Source organism: Amblyomma mixtum, chromosome 3, assembly GCF_055824585.1.
Source record: "Amblyomma mixtum isolate Tamu chromosome 3, ASM5582458v1, whole genome shotgun sequence".
NCBI lineage: Eukaryota > Metazoa > Arthropoda > Arachnida > Ixodida > Ixodidae > Amblyomma > Amblyomma mixtum.
This window is the reverse complement of record NC_143014.1, coordinates 9,730,906-9,744,178: the sequence shown is the minus strand read 5'-3', so window position 1 is coordinate 9,744,178 and position 13,273 is coordinate 9,730,906. Positions and strand designations below refer to the sequence as shown.

General features: G+C 46.0%; 1 long non-coding RNA gene across 1 annotated transcript; it reads right to left on the bottom strand.

Moving 5' to 3' along the window:
* Positions 1–1,157: 1,157 nt before the first annotated feature.
* Positions 1,158–1,611, bottom strand: LOC149349196 (uncharacterized). The gene is made up of 2 exons (XR_016289393.1): positions 1,398–1,611; positions 1,158–1,290 (listed from the first exon to the last, which is right to left on the bottom strand). It is a non-coding gene; the product is annotated as an uncharacterized LOC149349196 (long non-coding RNA).
* Between the last annotated feature and the right edge of the window lie 11,662 nt (positions 1,612–13,273).

Sequence of the window (13,273 nt, the reverse complement as noted above, 5' to 3'; positions counted from 1 at the left end):
CCGCCTGCTTTACAGCGGCGGAACAGCTCTCTTGAGCGGAAAAAAGGCAGGGCCACCATAACGGCCCCAGAACATAAGTAAACCTCTCGTTGCTCCTACCCCAAAACATAAACATGGCTTTTCTAGTTCAGTGGAACTGTAGAGGAATATTGAGAAATTAGGATGACATAAAAAACATTTTAGGGTCAATGTCACCCGTAGCCTTATGTCTCCAGGAAACCAATCTAGGTCCACAACATATGAACATCCTGAAGCATTATAAAACTTTTAGACGCGATCGTGAGCAGGCAAATAGACTCTCGGGAGGCGTCGCGATTGTCGTACAAAGCGGCGTCCCTGCTCAAGAGATCAGACTCAAAACAAAACTTGAGGCAGTTGCAGTCAGCATTGTCAGCTACAAAACAATCACAATCTGCTCTGTATATATTCCTCCACATCTCACACTAACAGTCCACAATTTACAAGAACTTATCAATCAACTTCCAAAACCGTATCTAGTAGTTGGGGACTTCAACGCTCACTCCCCTTTTTGGGGAAGCGAGCGCTGTGACTCTAGGGGCCAAACCCTACTGAAAAATCCGGTATGAATTTTAAACCGGAACCGCATACCGGGTTATTGTACAGGATTTGCGATACCGGATTACTGGAATATCCTGTATAAAACAGGACAGTCCTGTATAATACAGGACTCTCCTGTTTTGTACAGGATACTCCGGTATCGCAAATCCTGTACCGGATTACTGGAATATCCTGTATAAAACAGGACAGTCCTGTATAATACAGGACTCTCCTGTTTTGTACAGGATACTCCGGTATCGCAAATCCTGTAAAATAACCCGGTATGCGGTTCCGGTTTAAAATTCATACCGGAATACAGGACAGTCCTGTATTAAACAGGCTAGGCCCGTATTATACAGGAGGGCCCTGTATCACAGGACAAAGGCAGAATAAAATGCTTCAAATATATCCCACTTGGACTAAATCTGCCCAAAAACTGGGGCCATAAGTGTACATGCCAAATGCTGAAATATACAGAGCCTCAGAAACTGGTAATCTGCGATTATTAGCAACTCGCATTGCAATCGATGTGCCATTGTGTTATTTCCTCCCACCTTTTACCAAAGTATTGGTAGCGTGGTGAGTATTATAATGCATCAAAAACTCCAAAAGATGTTTATTTTTTCCGCATGTCTTGAACCAGCTCACTAAGGTAATAATTTAACTCTTTGCGACGATCTACCGGCGCTGGGGTCTCTACAGGGTGCTGGCCAATGAAGTAGTCAAAAGCACCTGCAGAAAAGAAAATATGATTGGTAGTACATAATGCCCCCAGCTTATCATTTAATTGCGCACTGACACACAACATAATGCATTGAGCACTGTGACATGCAACTTACGGCCAATGGCTTGTAGCTTTTCAGGGGTCATTGGCTTTCTGCCCACTGTGGAGGCTTCTGACTTCAGGTTCCGATGGCAAGCTTGCCCTGTAACGCCCCTTTCCAGGAGTTGTGGAGTCGTCCAAAGGCTGCGTCTTTACAGAAACGCGAATCTTTGGGTGCCACCATAACTGCTGCGCACGTTGCCGAAGGAATAAAAATTCCATTCCCGAGGTGGACCTGTACGCAATAACAAATGCATACCCCAGTAGCACAAACGGGGCTCTGAATTGCGGTCCCCCGTGGGCCCAGACAAGCCACAGACAAGCCAGGCGTCTCAAGACGCCAGGCCCTGAGCATTGGCAATGCTCAGTATCGTGAATGCACCTACCGCCTTCCATATTTGAATCAATAATGTATTGAAAATCTGCGTCGTAACATTGTTGGTGTGTAAACAGGTTGCTCGGACGATTCCGATGCTTGCGTGATCATCCTCCATTATTTACGGCACATACCGCAGCATTGATGCGATGCGTTATGTTTGTTCAAGGTCTTGAGCCGCTCCCCCTCAGGACGCTTATCAATGATTGCTCTCGCACGTATACACCATGTGCCTCTGTAAAGAAATAATACAAACTATAAAACTAATTTTAGTCGTGCTATCATGAAGGACAAGCAATTTCGGTATGTAACTGAAAGAAAATTTTGCGCTATTTCGTCCCTCTACGCTGTGCAGTCTACAAAGTTTTAGTTAAAAAGACACTGAACAGTTAGAACGTTTCTGTTGACGCCGAGCATATAACCGAGACGGAGGCAGTACTTAAAGAACAGAGTGATTTAAAATGCGTACTTACGTCCTAGCAGCACGACGTCGCCGTCATAAAATCCGCCTTCCACCGGTCAAATGTTCACCACCGGCCTCCACCGGTCAAATGTTCACCACTCACGTCTTTCGGAGCGAAGTCATTCATCACTGAGACAAGGATGATAGGGTTCCACCATATTTGCACTGGACGTACGCATGAAAGGCGATGTCATCTTTGATCATGGATTGATCAAGGCAACACGAAGAAAGTCGCAAAAAATTGTATAACACAAATTCAACGCCAACGAGCGAGTGCCAGCGTGTTTTCCCAGCTACCTTCATCGCTTGACACTCAACCCAGCCGCAGGAGAGAAGTAAAAACCTGTTCCAAACAAACGCAGGAAAGGCGGGGGGGGGGGGGGGGGGGCACTTTTGCAAAAAGTCACCGCGAAGCGGCCGGGGGCAGTGAACAAGTAGAATCGGAACCTCCTCGCCACTTCATGGAAGTCGCGGGAAGCGTGGTCGGGAGGGCGGCTTAAAATGTTCGGTCGTGGGTTGACAGACACAGAGGAGCCCAAGGGGAAGGAACAAAGCCCGATAGAAAGACCAGGAATGCGCCGGTTTTTTTGTTGTGACGGACCCAGGAAAAGCAGAGAAGGCGGTGATGAGAGAAAAAAAAAAGCTTTAAAAAATTTGCGTAAAGACGGGTTACTCGTGTAAGGTTTCTACAGGTGGTTTTTGTTTTTATTTTGTTCTCTCGAGCGCTATATCTTCTAGCTAGCACGAAGCGTCGCCCTTAAGGGAACACCGCAAGCTGCCGGCTCCGTTGATATCTTGTTCGTCGATAGAAATGTTCTGGGCGATTTGTGATTAGTATGCCTTCCTGATAAAGTGAAGGGTGGGGCCGCTCGGGATGGCACTTGGACAAGTTGCGTTATCAATGGGCAATCACTTGACGAAGAAGAAGTGCAAAGATTTCCTGCACGAAAACCAAGAATTTTCTTTCTTCATCGATGCGTCGCTACAGACTGCCGCTAGCGAACAGCTGCTGCAATGAACGCGACAGTAACAAACCTTTTGGAGCCTCTGGCGCGGTCACCGGAGGCTCGCCATGTTTATCAGCCAGTCGTGAAGTTCTGCACTGTGAAATCCAGAGTAATCTGCGCAGGACTTACGAAGGCTGCTGGCGGATATATACTAGCCGTGTGCCCGCACACAGCCGCCTTGACTTTGTCAGGGTGCTGCACGGGAAGCCAATATGGCGGTTGCCCTCAAATCACCAAATCATGCACAAACTGCATGTTTTGCCACTGCGAAGCTCACGCTTAGCCCTTTTCTTTTCCTAGCCCTTTCAACAAAACCGTGTATGTGTTGATTATCGCACTTATGCGCGCGCTGCCCCCACCTTTCCCCTAAAAAATATCTGCTGGCGTACAACAGTCAATCTGCAGACCAAGCACCAAAACCGCGGCACATATCGCTCTGAATACAGGCTGGTATGTCCGGTTTGAGCTCCGTACCGGACTAGTCTGTCCGGTATGAGCTCCGTACCGGACTGGTCTGTCCAGTTTGAGCTTCGAACCGGGAATGGACTGTCCGGTATGAGCTCCGTACCGGAGCGGTCTGTCCGGTTTGGGATCGATACCGGACCGGTATGAACCGGTATAGCCATCAAACCGGACGGGTCTCGCCGGTATGAGAGTGATACCGGACCGGTATGAAACCGATATGTTCCGGTAAAATCCGGTTTGCCGCGATACCGTATTTTTCAATAGGGAATAATCGAAGATTTTATCCTCACAAACAATGTGTGTCTTTTAAATACAGGAAAAGCCACCTACTGCTCCCCTACCTCGGGGAAAATGACCTTTTTAGATTTGTCATTTAGCTCACCTTCTGTTTTTAATGATTTTAAATGGGATGTCATTGACGACCCATATGGCAGTGACCACCTCCCTATACTAATCACTTTAACTTCCTCACCAGAAATAATCCCAACAAAGCCGCGACGCTGGAAGCTGCATTTAGCAGACTGGGAACTTTTTAAAGCAAAAGCCACCTTAGAAAATATACTTTTAGATAATTTAAGCATTGACCAGATAAACGAAATGTTCACAAATTGTATCGTAACTGCCGCACAGTTAGCTATTCCGCAGTCTTCAGGAGTGGTGTCACAAAACCGCAAAGTGTGGTGGACAAAAGACTGCAAGGAAGCAAAAAAACAACAAAATAGAGCTTGGGGTAAGTTTCGAAGGTATCCGACACATCAGAACCTCTTAAACTTTAAAAAGGCGAGAGCTAAAGCTCGGTACATTCGCCGCAGTGCTGAGAAAGCCTCATGGCAGAGATATGTTTCATCCATCAACAGTTCAACTACATCAAAAAGATGTGGGAACAGGTGCGTAAATTAGACGGCAAATTCTCTCCCTTTACAGTGCCCTTTCTAACAGCCCCTGGAACACAAACAAGTATAGATGAACAGGCTGACATACTAGGACAACATTTCTCTGACGTTTCAAGCTCTTCACACTACACACAGTCATTCTTAAAACACAAACACACAACTGAAAAGCAGAAACTTCCAATGACAGGCAGTACAAACGAAACATATAATACAATATTTACAATTCAGGAGATACAAAACGTACTGTCGTCCGGTAAACAGACAGCACCTGGCCCGGATGATGTTCATTATCAAATGCTTGCCCACCTGTCTGAAGCTGCTGTAGCAGCACTTCTGCAATTTTTCAATAAGATATGGGTGTCCGGAAAGATGCCGGAGGCTTGGAAAAAAGCAGTTATCGTACCGTTCTTAAAACCTGGAAAGCCGCCCACCTCTCCTAATAGTTATAGGCCCATAGCTCTCACAAGTTCTATAGCAAAATCATTTGAAAGTGTGCTCAACGTTAGGCTCATGTTCATTCTTGAATCACGCGAACTCCTTGACATCCACCAGTGCGGATTTAAAAAAGGATGTTCGACAACTGACCATCTCGTCCGCTTAGAAAACACAGTCCGAGAGGCATTCATACATCAACAACCCTGTCTGGCAGTCTTCTTTGACATGGAGAAGGCGTATGATACCACATGGAGATATGGCATTCTACGCGACTTGGCAGATCTTGGCATCCGGGGTAGGATGTTGAACTGCCTGAAGGATTTCCTGTCAGACCGGTCTTTCCAGGTGCGCCTGGATGCAACCCTTTCGCAGAGTTTTGTCCAGGAGAATGGGGTACCGCAGGGCTGTATCCTAAGTACCACTCTTTTTGTAGTGAAAATGAATTTTATAGCGAAAATAATTCCCAACTCCATTATGTATTCTGTGTATGTCGACGACCTTCAGATTGCTTGCACGTCCTCCAGCCTGTCAACGTGTGAGAGGCAGGTACAACTCACATTAAAAAAGCTAGCAATCTGGGCAGACAAAAATAGGTTCAAGTTCTCTCCACAGAAAACAGTGGCTGTTGTTTTCTCGCTTAAAAGAGGCTTGCAGATCGATCCGAGCTTAAACCTAAATGGAGCCACACTACCGGTAAAACAAAAACATAAATTTTTAGGAATAACATTTGATAAAAAACTTACATTTTTGCCGCACATAAACAACTTGAAAGTAAAGGCCTCCCGTGCAATGAATATTCTTAAAGTACTCTCAAGGAAACGCTGGGGATCTGACAGAGCATGCCTCCTTCACATCTACCGTTCTCTAGTGCGCTCATGTCTAGATTATGGGTGTATAGTGTACGGCTCGGCAAGGCCTTCATATCTCAAAAAATTAGATCCAGTTCATAATCTAGGTATCCGCCTTTCTTGTGGAGCATACAGAACGTCTCCGGTAATGAGCCTTCTTGTTGAAGCAAATGAGCCATCACTGGAAGATAGAAGAAAAGCCCTTACATGTGCATACATTCTTAGAATTAGGTCTCGAACAAAACACGTGTGCTATAAAATTGTCACAACATGCCCGTGTCAAATAATATTTACAAATAAGCCCCAAGCAACCAGGCCTTTGCTAATGCGGTTTGAGGAGATCTGCCGAGAACTTGACTTATCAGAAACACTACTAAATGTTGCAGAAAGTTGTGACGCATTCGCCCCTTGGTACAGTTTTCCGTCGGTCTGTGATATAAGTCTTACACAGTTCAACAAAAGACAAACTCCGCCAGAACACATCATACAAGAGTTCCTCACACTAAAGGAAAAATATTATAGCTACACCGAGTTCTACACTGACGGATCGAAAACTACAGGTTATGTTGGAAGTGCAGTAGTGGAAGGGAACTGAGAAAAAAGAGTAAGGCTTCCTCAGTGTGCATCAATTTTTACAGCCGAGTGTTATGCTGTGTTTCTTGATAGAGAAAATAATAAGCAAGAACATCGAAAACAGTATTATCTACATAGACTCCCTCAGTGTACTGAAAGCACTACAGTCCAGAAATGCAGTCATGCCATCACTAGGTACCGTCATACATAACATAACAAGGATCATAACACAAGGGCATAACATAAAATTATGTTGGGTTCCTAGCCATGTTGGAATTGATGGTAACGAGAAAGCGGACGCATGCGCTGCTCAAGCCCACAACAAGGAAATAAAGAAAATAAGCATGCCACATAATGATTGCATGAAGCTAGTTCAGAGCAGACTAAGGAACAAATGGCAGAGCACATGGAATAGTCAGATAAATAACAAGCTACACTTAATAAAACCAATAATAGAAGAATGGAAATCATGCACTCATCAGGAACGCTTTTTTGAAGTTATTTTATGTCGTTTACGTATTGGACACACACACCTTACCCACAACTTTCTACTAACAGAACAAGACAAACCTACCTGTGAAAAATGCGGAGATGAACTCACAGTAATTCACATCTTAATCTCATGCATAGAACTTGAAACACTCAGAAACAAGTTTTTTACCCCGTTTTACAACCAACACATCCCTTTTCATCCGTCATTGATTTCAGGTGAAGAAGCTCTTATTGATAAGTCAAGCGTTTTTAAGTTTTTAAAAGAAGCCAATGTACTAGAAAAACTCTAAATTTTTACCCCGTGCTTTACAATTTATTGACACACCTCATCCACCTTCTCCGTCGTGAGAGGACGGCTGAGGTCACTATTCCATCGGTTGGGGACCTCGAGATCCTTGCACAGCCAAGGATGGCTGCCGAGGTTGCCGACCCTGTTTAAAGCTTTTACCATAAGTCACTTTTAAAATTTTGTCTTATATTTTTACTAGGTTGCATGAATTAACTTTTTAGGCCCTTAACACCGCCGTTCGTTTAGACTTTTGAATAACATGTAAATAAAGCAGTTTTCATACCCTGAGTTTGGCGCATGATAGCCTCAGTCGCTTATGCGCCATAAAACTCAACTCAACTCAACGCATTCTTATGGTGCATATATTGCATATTCCCAGCCTGGATAGCATGAAAATGAACTAAATTTTTTTGGTTTGGTTTATGGGGTTTAACGTCCCAAAGCGACTCAGGCTATGAGGGACGCCGTAGTGAAGGGCTCCGGAAATTAAACAAAATTTGTAAGTATATTCATCGTGACATTTGTGAGCTCTGTCTGGTGACCTTCTTAAATGGTTGTAGACTGTCTGTCTCTAGGCAGTCTATAGACAAACTGTTGTAGACTGTCTTTCCATAGGCAGTCTATACACAAACGGTTGTAGTCTGTCTGTAAGCAGTCTATAGATAATGCTCTACTAAATGTTTAGTAGACAGAGGTCTATAGGCAAAGGTCTATAGCACTGCCAGGCCATGCACGTATGGAATGTCTATAGACTTATGTCTATTGGACCAGTACACTTTCGTTTAGAGACTCTCTATAGACAGAAACCTACAGGAAGTGTATGGCCATAAGTCTTTAGACCATCTATAGTCTGTCTATAGACCAGTGGCTATTAGTCTTTCAGTAGACATTTGTCTATAGACGTTCTATAGACAACTCTATAGGAAATGTAGGGCCATTAGTCTATAGACTGTCTGTAAACCTGTGTCTGTAGACTTCCTATTACCTTAGACTTTCAGTAGACATTTGTCTATAGGGAAAAGTATACTAAAAGTGTATGGCCATAAATCTATAGATTGTCTACAAAGTAGTCTATAGGATTTGTCTGTAGACGGTCTATAGCCTTCATAGACTAAAGTCTATGACAGTCTATGGACTGTCCAAAGAGATTTTTGTAAAGGAAAGGAGTGCCGACGGGGCATCCGCTGGAGTGAAGCGGGGGAGTTCAAGGTTGCCCACCATTCAACGCGACTACCACGCTTAGATAGCGCACTGCACCTCAACCCCAAAAGTTGCAATGCGCGAGTATGAAAAAGTTGCTGAGAAGGGTTCGCCAACTTTTGCGCGAGATTTTTTGCTCCGTGTAGAAGTGTTTTATTTTGCTCATGTGTTGATGACAACACACTGTAGTCACTGAGCTAGTTTATGCACTCTCCTCAGGAAGTGTTTCAGGGTCACTTAAGGAGTACGTAATGCCATAGGATTAGAGATCCCTCCAGCGCAAGTACTACCTCTCTGTCGCCTAGGTTCTGCCCATATATACGGAATTGGCCCTTCTCTACATTCTTAGATCACGGTAAGTCCTCGTACGACTACTAGTGCAGCGCCATTGCCATTGCAGGTAGTTGTTTCAAACAAAGCCGCCGGTGAGGCTTGTGAGACTCAGGTTTCTCTTCCCGAGCAACCTCTCATTAATTTAACTGCCACCTACCACAATCCGGTGCGCAGGTTTCCACCTACCACGGTGCGCATGATGTGATGAAGTCACAAGGTCATGTGACCTAAAAGGTAGGTGGGCCACCTTCTTTCATTGGGAAGCACGTGGAAGCAGTCAATGAAAGAACAAGTATAGCCTTCAAAGCGCGGCCAATCACTGTTATTTCATTACCAAATCTGCGCACCAGTCGAACCGGTAGAACGCAGCCGAAGCTGTTTCCGGTCTGCTGCGGTCGGCGTGGGCAGCGTTCCAGTTGCGGTGCCGTCTCCAGGGCGAGGTTTAACCTATCGAAAATAAGCCACAGTCGCCTTTCTAGTTTCACTGTACATGCGTATACACTCCTGCAGGGCTCAGTATGGCGCGAACAAGTGCTCCTGAGAGCCAGAAGCAAAATTTCGGGCTGTACAAGGGGAGGAGTCGCATCACTCCCCCTTCGGGGCGGCCGCTTCTTTCCCACGGAGAATGTGCTGCAGTGCATGTCTAGCGATCACGATGTGTCAGAGAACAGCTGCTACGTGGCGGGTGCTTTCTTCCCGCCGGCAAATTCAAAAGCTCCCACGCATCGTGGAAGGAGTGATCGCGTCACTAAAATATTTATCGCGCCTGGATTCCGAGGCGCACGTCCACAAAGGACACCGCCCCCAGTGCACGTAGCCTAATGAAGCCAAATGGGAGGGCAACAGCCAAACTTGCGGAGGGCCTAATCAAAAGTTGGGCTTCTTGGAACGCGCCAAACCCCAGGCCGCCGATTTGCCTGGGTCCCGACTAATGAGCGGCGGCGATTTCGCGGGAGGAAACGTGACACCCTGGCCCAATTATCGCCGCTGAACAACGGCCCCGACGAGCCCGCCGGGAACGCGGTGCGCTCTTGCTTGGCCAGCCTTCGCCCATCCGGCAGCGTTGCTCGAGTTCGGGATCCGAAACGTGCTCTGCGGCAATCATGGTTGCACCCGGTACGCCTTTGCAGGCACAACGTGCGGCACCTGGTCGAGCCGAGTACTTGCTAGAATAAAGTTTAAAATTTAGTGTTCTGTATTAGGGTTATGTACAGGGCCAATATAACGGGCCTGTCAGCTAAAATTAGCCAAGGTTTGAAAAAAAAACACTTTTCTTCCAGAGTGAAACCAACTGCTTGTTATTGGGCATCACGTGGCTTGGTCTGCTGTATTTCCTGCGCAATCAAAATTTAATAAGTATATAAAGGCCAATTGGCAAAAGTGATAGGTATGGATTTCGGAAATAGTGTGAATTCAAAAGCCGTAGACTTTCTTGCAAATCAACTCGAAGAAATATTTGCATCAAGGAAGCATTTCAGCTGCTGTTTTTCCTCACCTGTGCCCAACTACGTCCGCCGCAGCCTCCGTCGTGTAACACCTGTAATCTCCACTGCCCACCTGACTCTGTCATTTTGGTTGGTTGGTAAACATTTATTAAAACAGTCAAGGGGCCGAAGGCCCAGATCTAGGGGTCGGCCAATACTCCTTGGAATCTGGCAGCCTCTAGAGCGAGACCGATGAGCGCTCGTTGGTCGTCCAGGGTAGAGCTGCGTAGACGAGCCTACCAGGTATGTTGTGTGGGTGTTGGCATGTGTTGTCGTGGACAAGTCCAAACCATATGAAGGAGGTCTGCTGGGATATTGCAGTGTTTACACATCGGAATATACCGTTCAGGGAATATATTATGGAATCTTGAAATTGGGGAAAGTGTCTGTCTGGAGTTGGCGCCATATGACGGCCTCTGTCTTTGTAAGTTCTTGGTGCGGACCTGGATAGAGTTGGCGAGAAAGACGATAGTGCTGGAGCAGATCGCGTGAAGTGATTATGGTGTCCTTCCTGACCAAGGGTGGCATGTTGGGGGCGGGGTGATAAGCTGCTCGGAAAGTGAGCCCTCGAGCTAGCTCATGTGCTCCCTCATTACCCTTCAGACCCATGTGGGCTGGAGCCCATATCAGTAGGGTCAGGTGTTTAGGAGGATTTGATATGAGTACGCGAAACGCTTCGACTGAAATACGGTCATGAGTAAAATTAAGAATGGCGCGCTGTGAGTCACTTATGACTACTTTAGCTTTAGAAGTGGAGAGCGCGAGAGCAATAGCTACTTCCTCCGCTGTAGTGATATGTGAAGTGCGTACGGAGCAGGAGGCATGAAGAGTCGTGTTCTCATCTGTGCCAACCGCTGTTGCAGCAGTCCGAGTAGGATGGTCTGCCGCGTCTGTGTAAAGCACGTCAAGTCGGCCAGCATATCGCTGCTGGAGTGACGCGGCCCGAGATTCTCTGCGATCTTGATGATGAGTTGGATGCATGTTGCGGGGGAGAGGGAGAGTCTTGATGTTGCCCCTGATGGCAGGTGGGAGACTGACCACCGAGGATGGCGGACGGAGGGGAGCGATGCGAAGTTGTTCGAGGATAGAGAGGCCTGCGGAAATTAGGGAGAGGCGTTGGCGCTGGGACAGGAGGGCCGCCTCAATGAGCTCGTTAACCGTGTTGGAGTCACCAAGGGCGAGGAGCTTGTCGTTGGGAGTAGAGAGAGGAAGACCAAGGGTTTTTTTGACGCCGCTGCGGATACGGAAATCCAGGCGGGGTTTCTCCGTGAGCGTGAGACGTAAATATGGAGCAGTGTAAGAAATACGACTTACTACAAATGCTTGCAATACGACTTACTACAAATGCCTCCTTCAAGCCTGCCCGCTTGTTGGAAACGCGCCGCATAAGACGGGCTGTCTGCTGTGTGTATCGATGCAAGCGTTGTGTGGTGTTCGTGTTCGCTCCGTTGGCTTGGAGGTGGAGGCCAAGAATTCGGATGGTGTCGACCGTAGGCACGGGAAGGTTTATTTATTTATTTATTCAAGTTACTCACAGGCTCCTTTACATTGGAGCATTGTGTGAGTGGGGCAGTACATAGAAGTTAGAGAACAGCACAAAAAAAAACAACGACAGAAGAGAAACGTTATACAATAGTTAGCAAGAGGCACCCAGTAGAATAGAAATAAAGTAATACAATACACAATGATCGCACGTTTCAAAATGTGGCAACATGGTAATGGAACACGATTTGACAGTGAGGCTAAAAAGTGCACAATTTAGTTCGCACTAAGCAGCAATAAAAGAGATTTTTCGCAAGAATACAGAGAACTGAGACACTAGGCGATGATTGCGGTTATTTCATCACGAAACGTAGCAGGATTTCTGGTATTAGTAGCATCGTCAGGAAGACTGTGCCCATATTTATTTTGTTTCGTCGCTAATTAATGTGTTGTGTATTTTATATTATGTTGCATATTGAAATTTATTTTCATGGGAGGTCCCGCCCGCGGTCTTGTACCATGGGACCTCTCGCTGTATACAATTGTAACATTTATTGTATTACTCAATAAACTTTCAACTTTCAACTTTCGACTGTTCCAATAGTTTATGGCACGTGGGAGAGCAGACATGTTGAATGCTTTTGTATGACCAAGAATACGCGTAAAGCTGCTATGATTATGGAGGCGATGAGATGTGCGACATGGCCGTGACAAAGGTAATGTGTGACTGTGAAGACTGAAAACCATTTTATGAAATAAGCAAAGAAGTGCTACGGTACGACGTGATTCTAAAGACTCAAGTGATAGCGATAACTTGATCTTAGTGACGCTGGAATGCCGGTTAAATCGCGAGCGATGAAGCGTGCAGCACGGTTCTGTATAGATTCGAGATTGCGTGTTAGATACGCTCGGTGAGGTGACCAGATGGGTGATGCAAATTCTAGTTGTGGGCGGACAAACGTCTGGTAGGCTAGTATTCGAGTGTCAGATGGTGCACCATGTAGATTACGCTTTAAGTATCCAAGGGTTCGTGAAGCCTTAGCTGTAATTTTATTAATGTGCGTCGGGGGAACATGCCTTGGGGCATGTTCCCCCTTGGGGGAACATGGGGGAACATGCCCGAACATGCGCTTGGGGGAACATGCCCGAAATTTATCAGATTTAAAGGATAAATATGCACATTTGGTAGCGCATATTATGGGTTGCGACGGATGCGAGGCACGATTCAGTCAGACTAAGATTCTTGGCAAAAGCGCAGATAAGAAGGCACGTGAATGTCTGGAGGCTTTTCACATAAGAAAACTTGGCAATAGGTGTGTCAGCACCCCATCTGTTTCACTTTTTTCATCCGAGTTAGAATTCTTAGATGCCGCCCTTAAATAATCTTTGTTAACTTTTTGTTTTTGTTTTAGTTACCGCTTCCTCATGTGTGCTCGCTGTGATGGTCGCTTTGATATCTTTACCTTTTCCTGCCCTCCTCCCTCTTTTTCAGTGAAACTTCGCCATATAAAGGCGCTGCCTGGTTTCAATAAAATTAGTTGTGAGTTAGCGC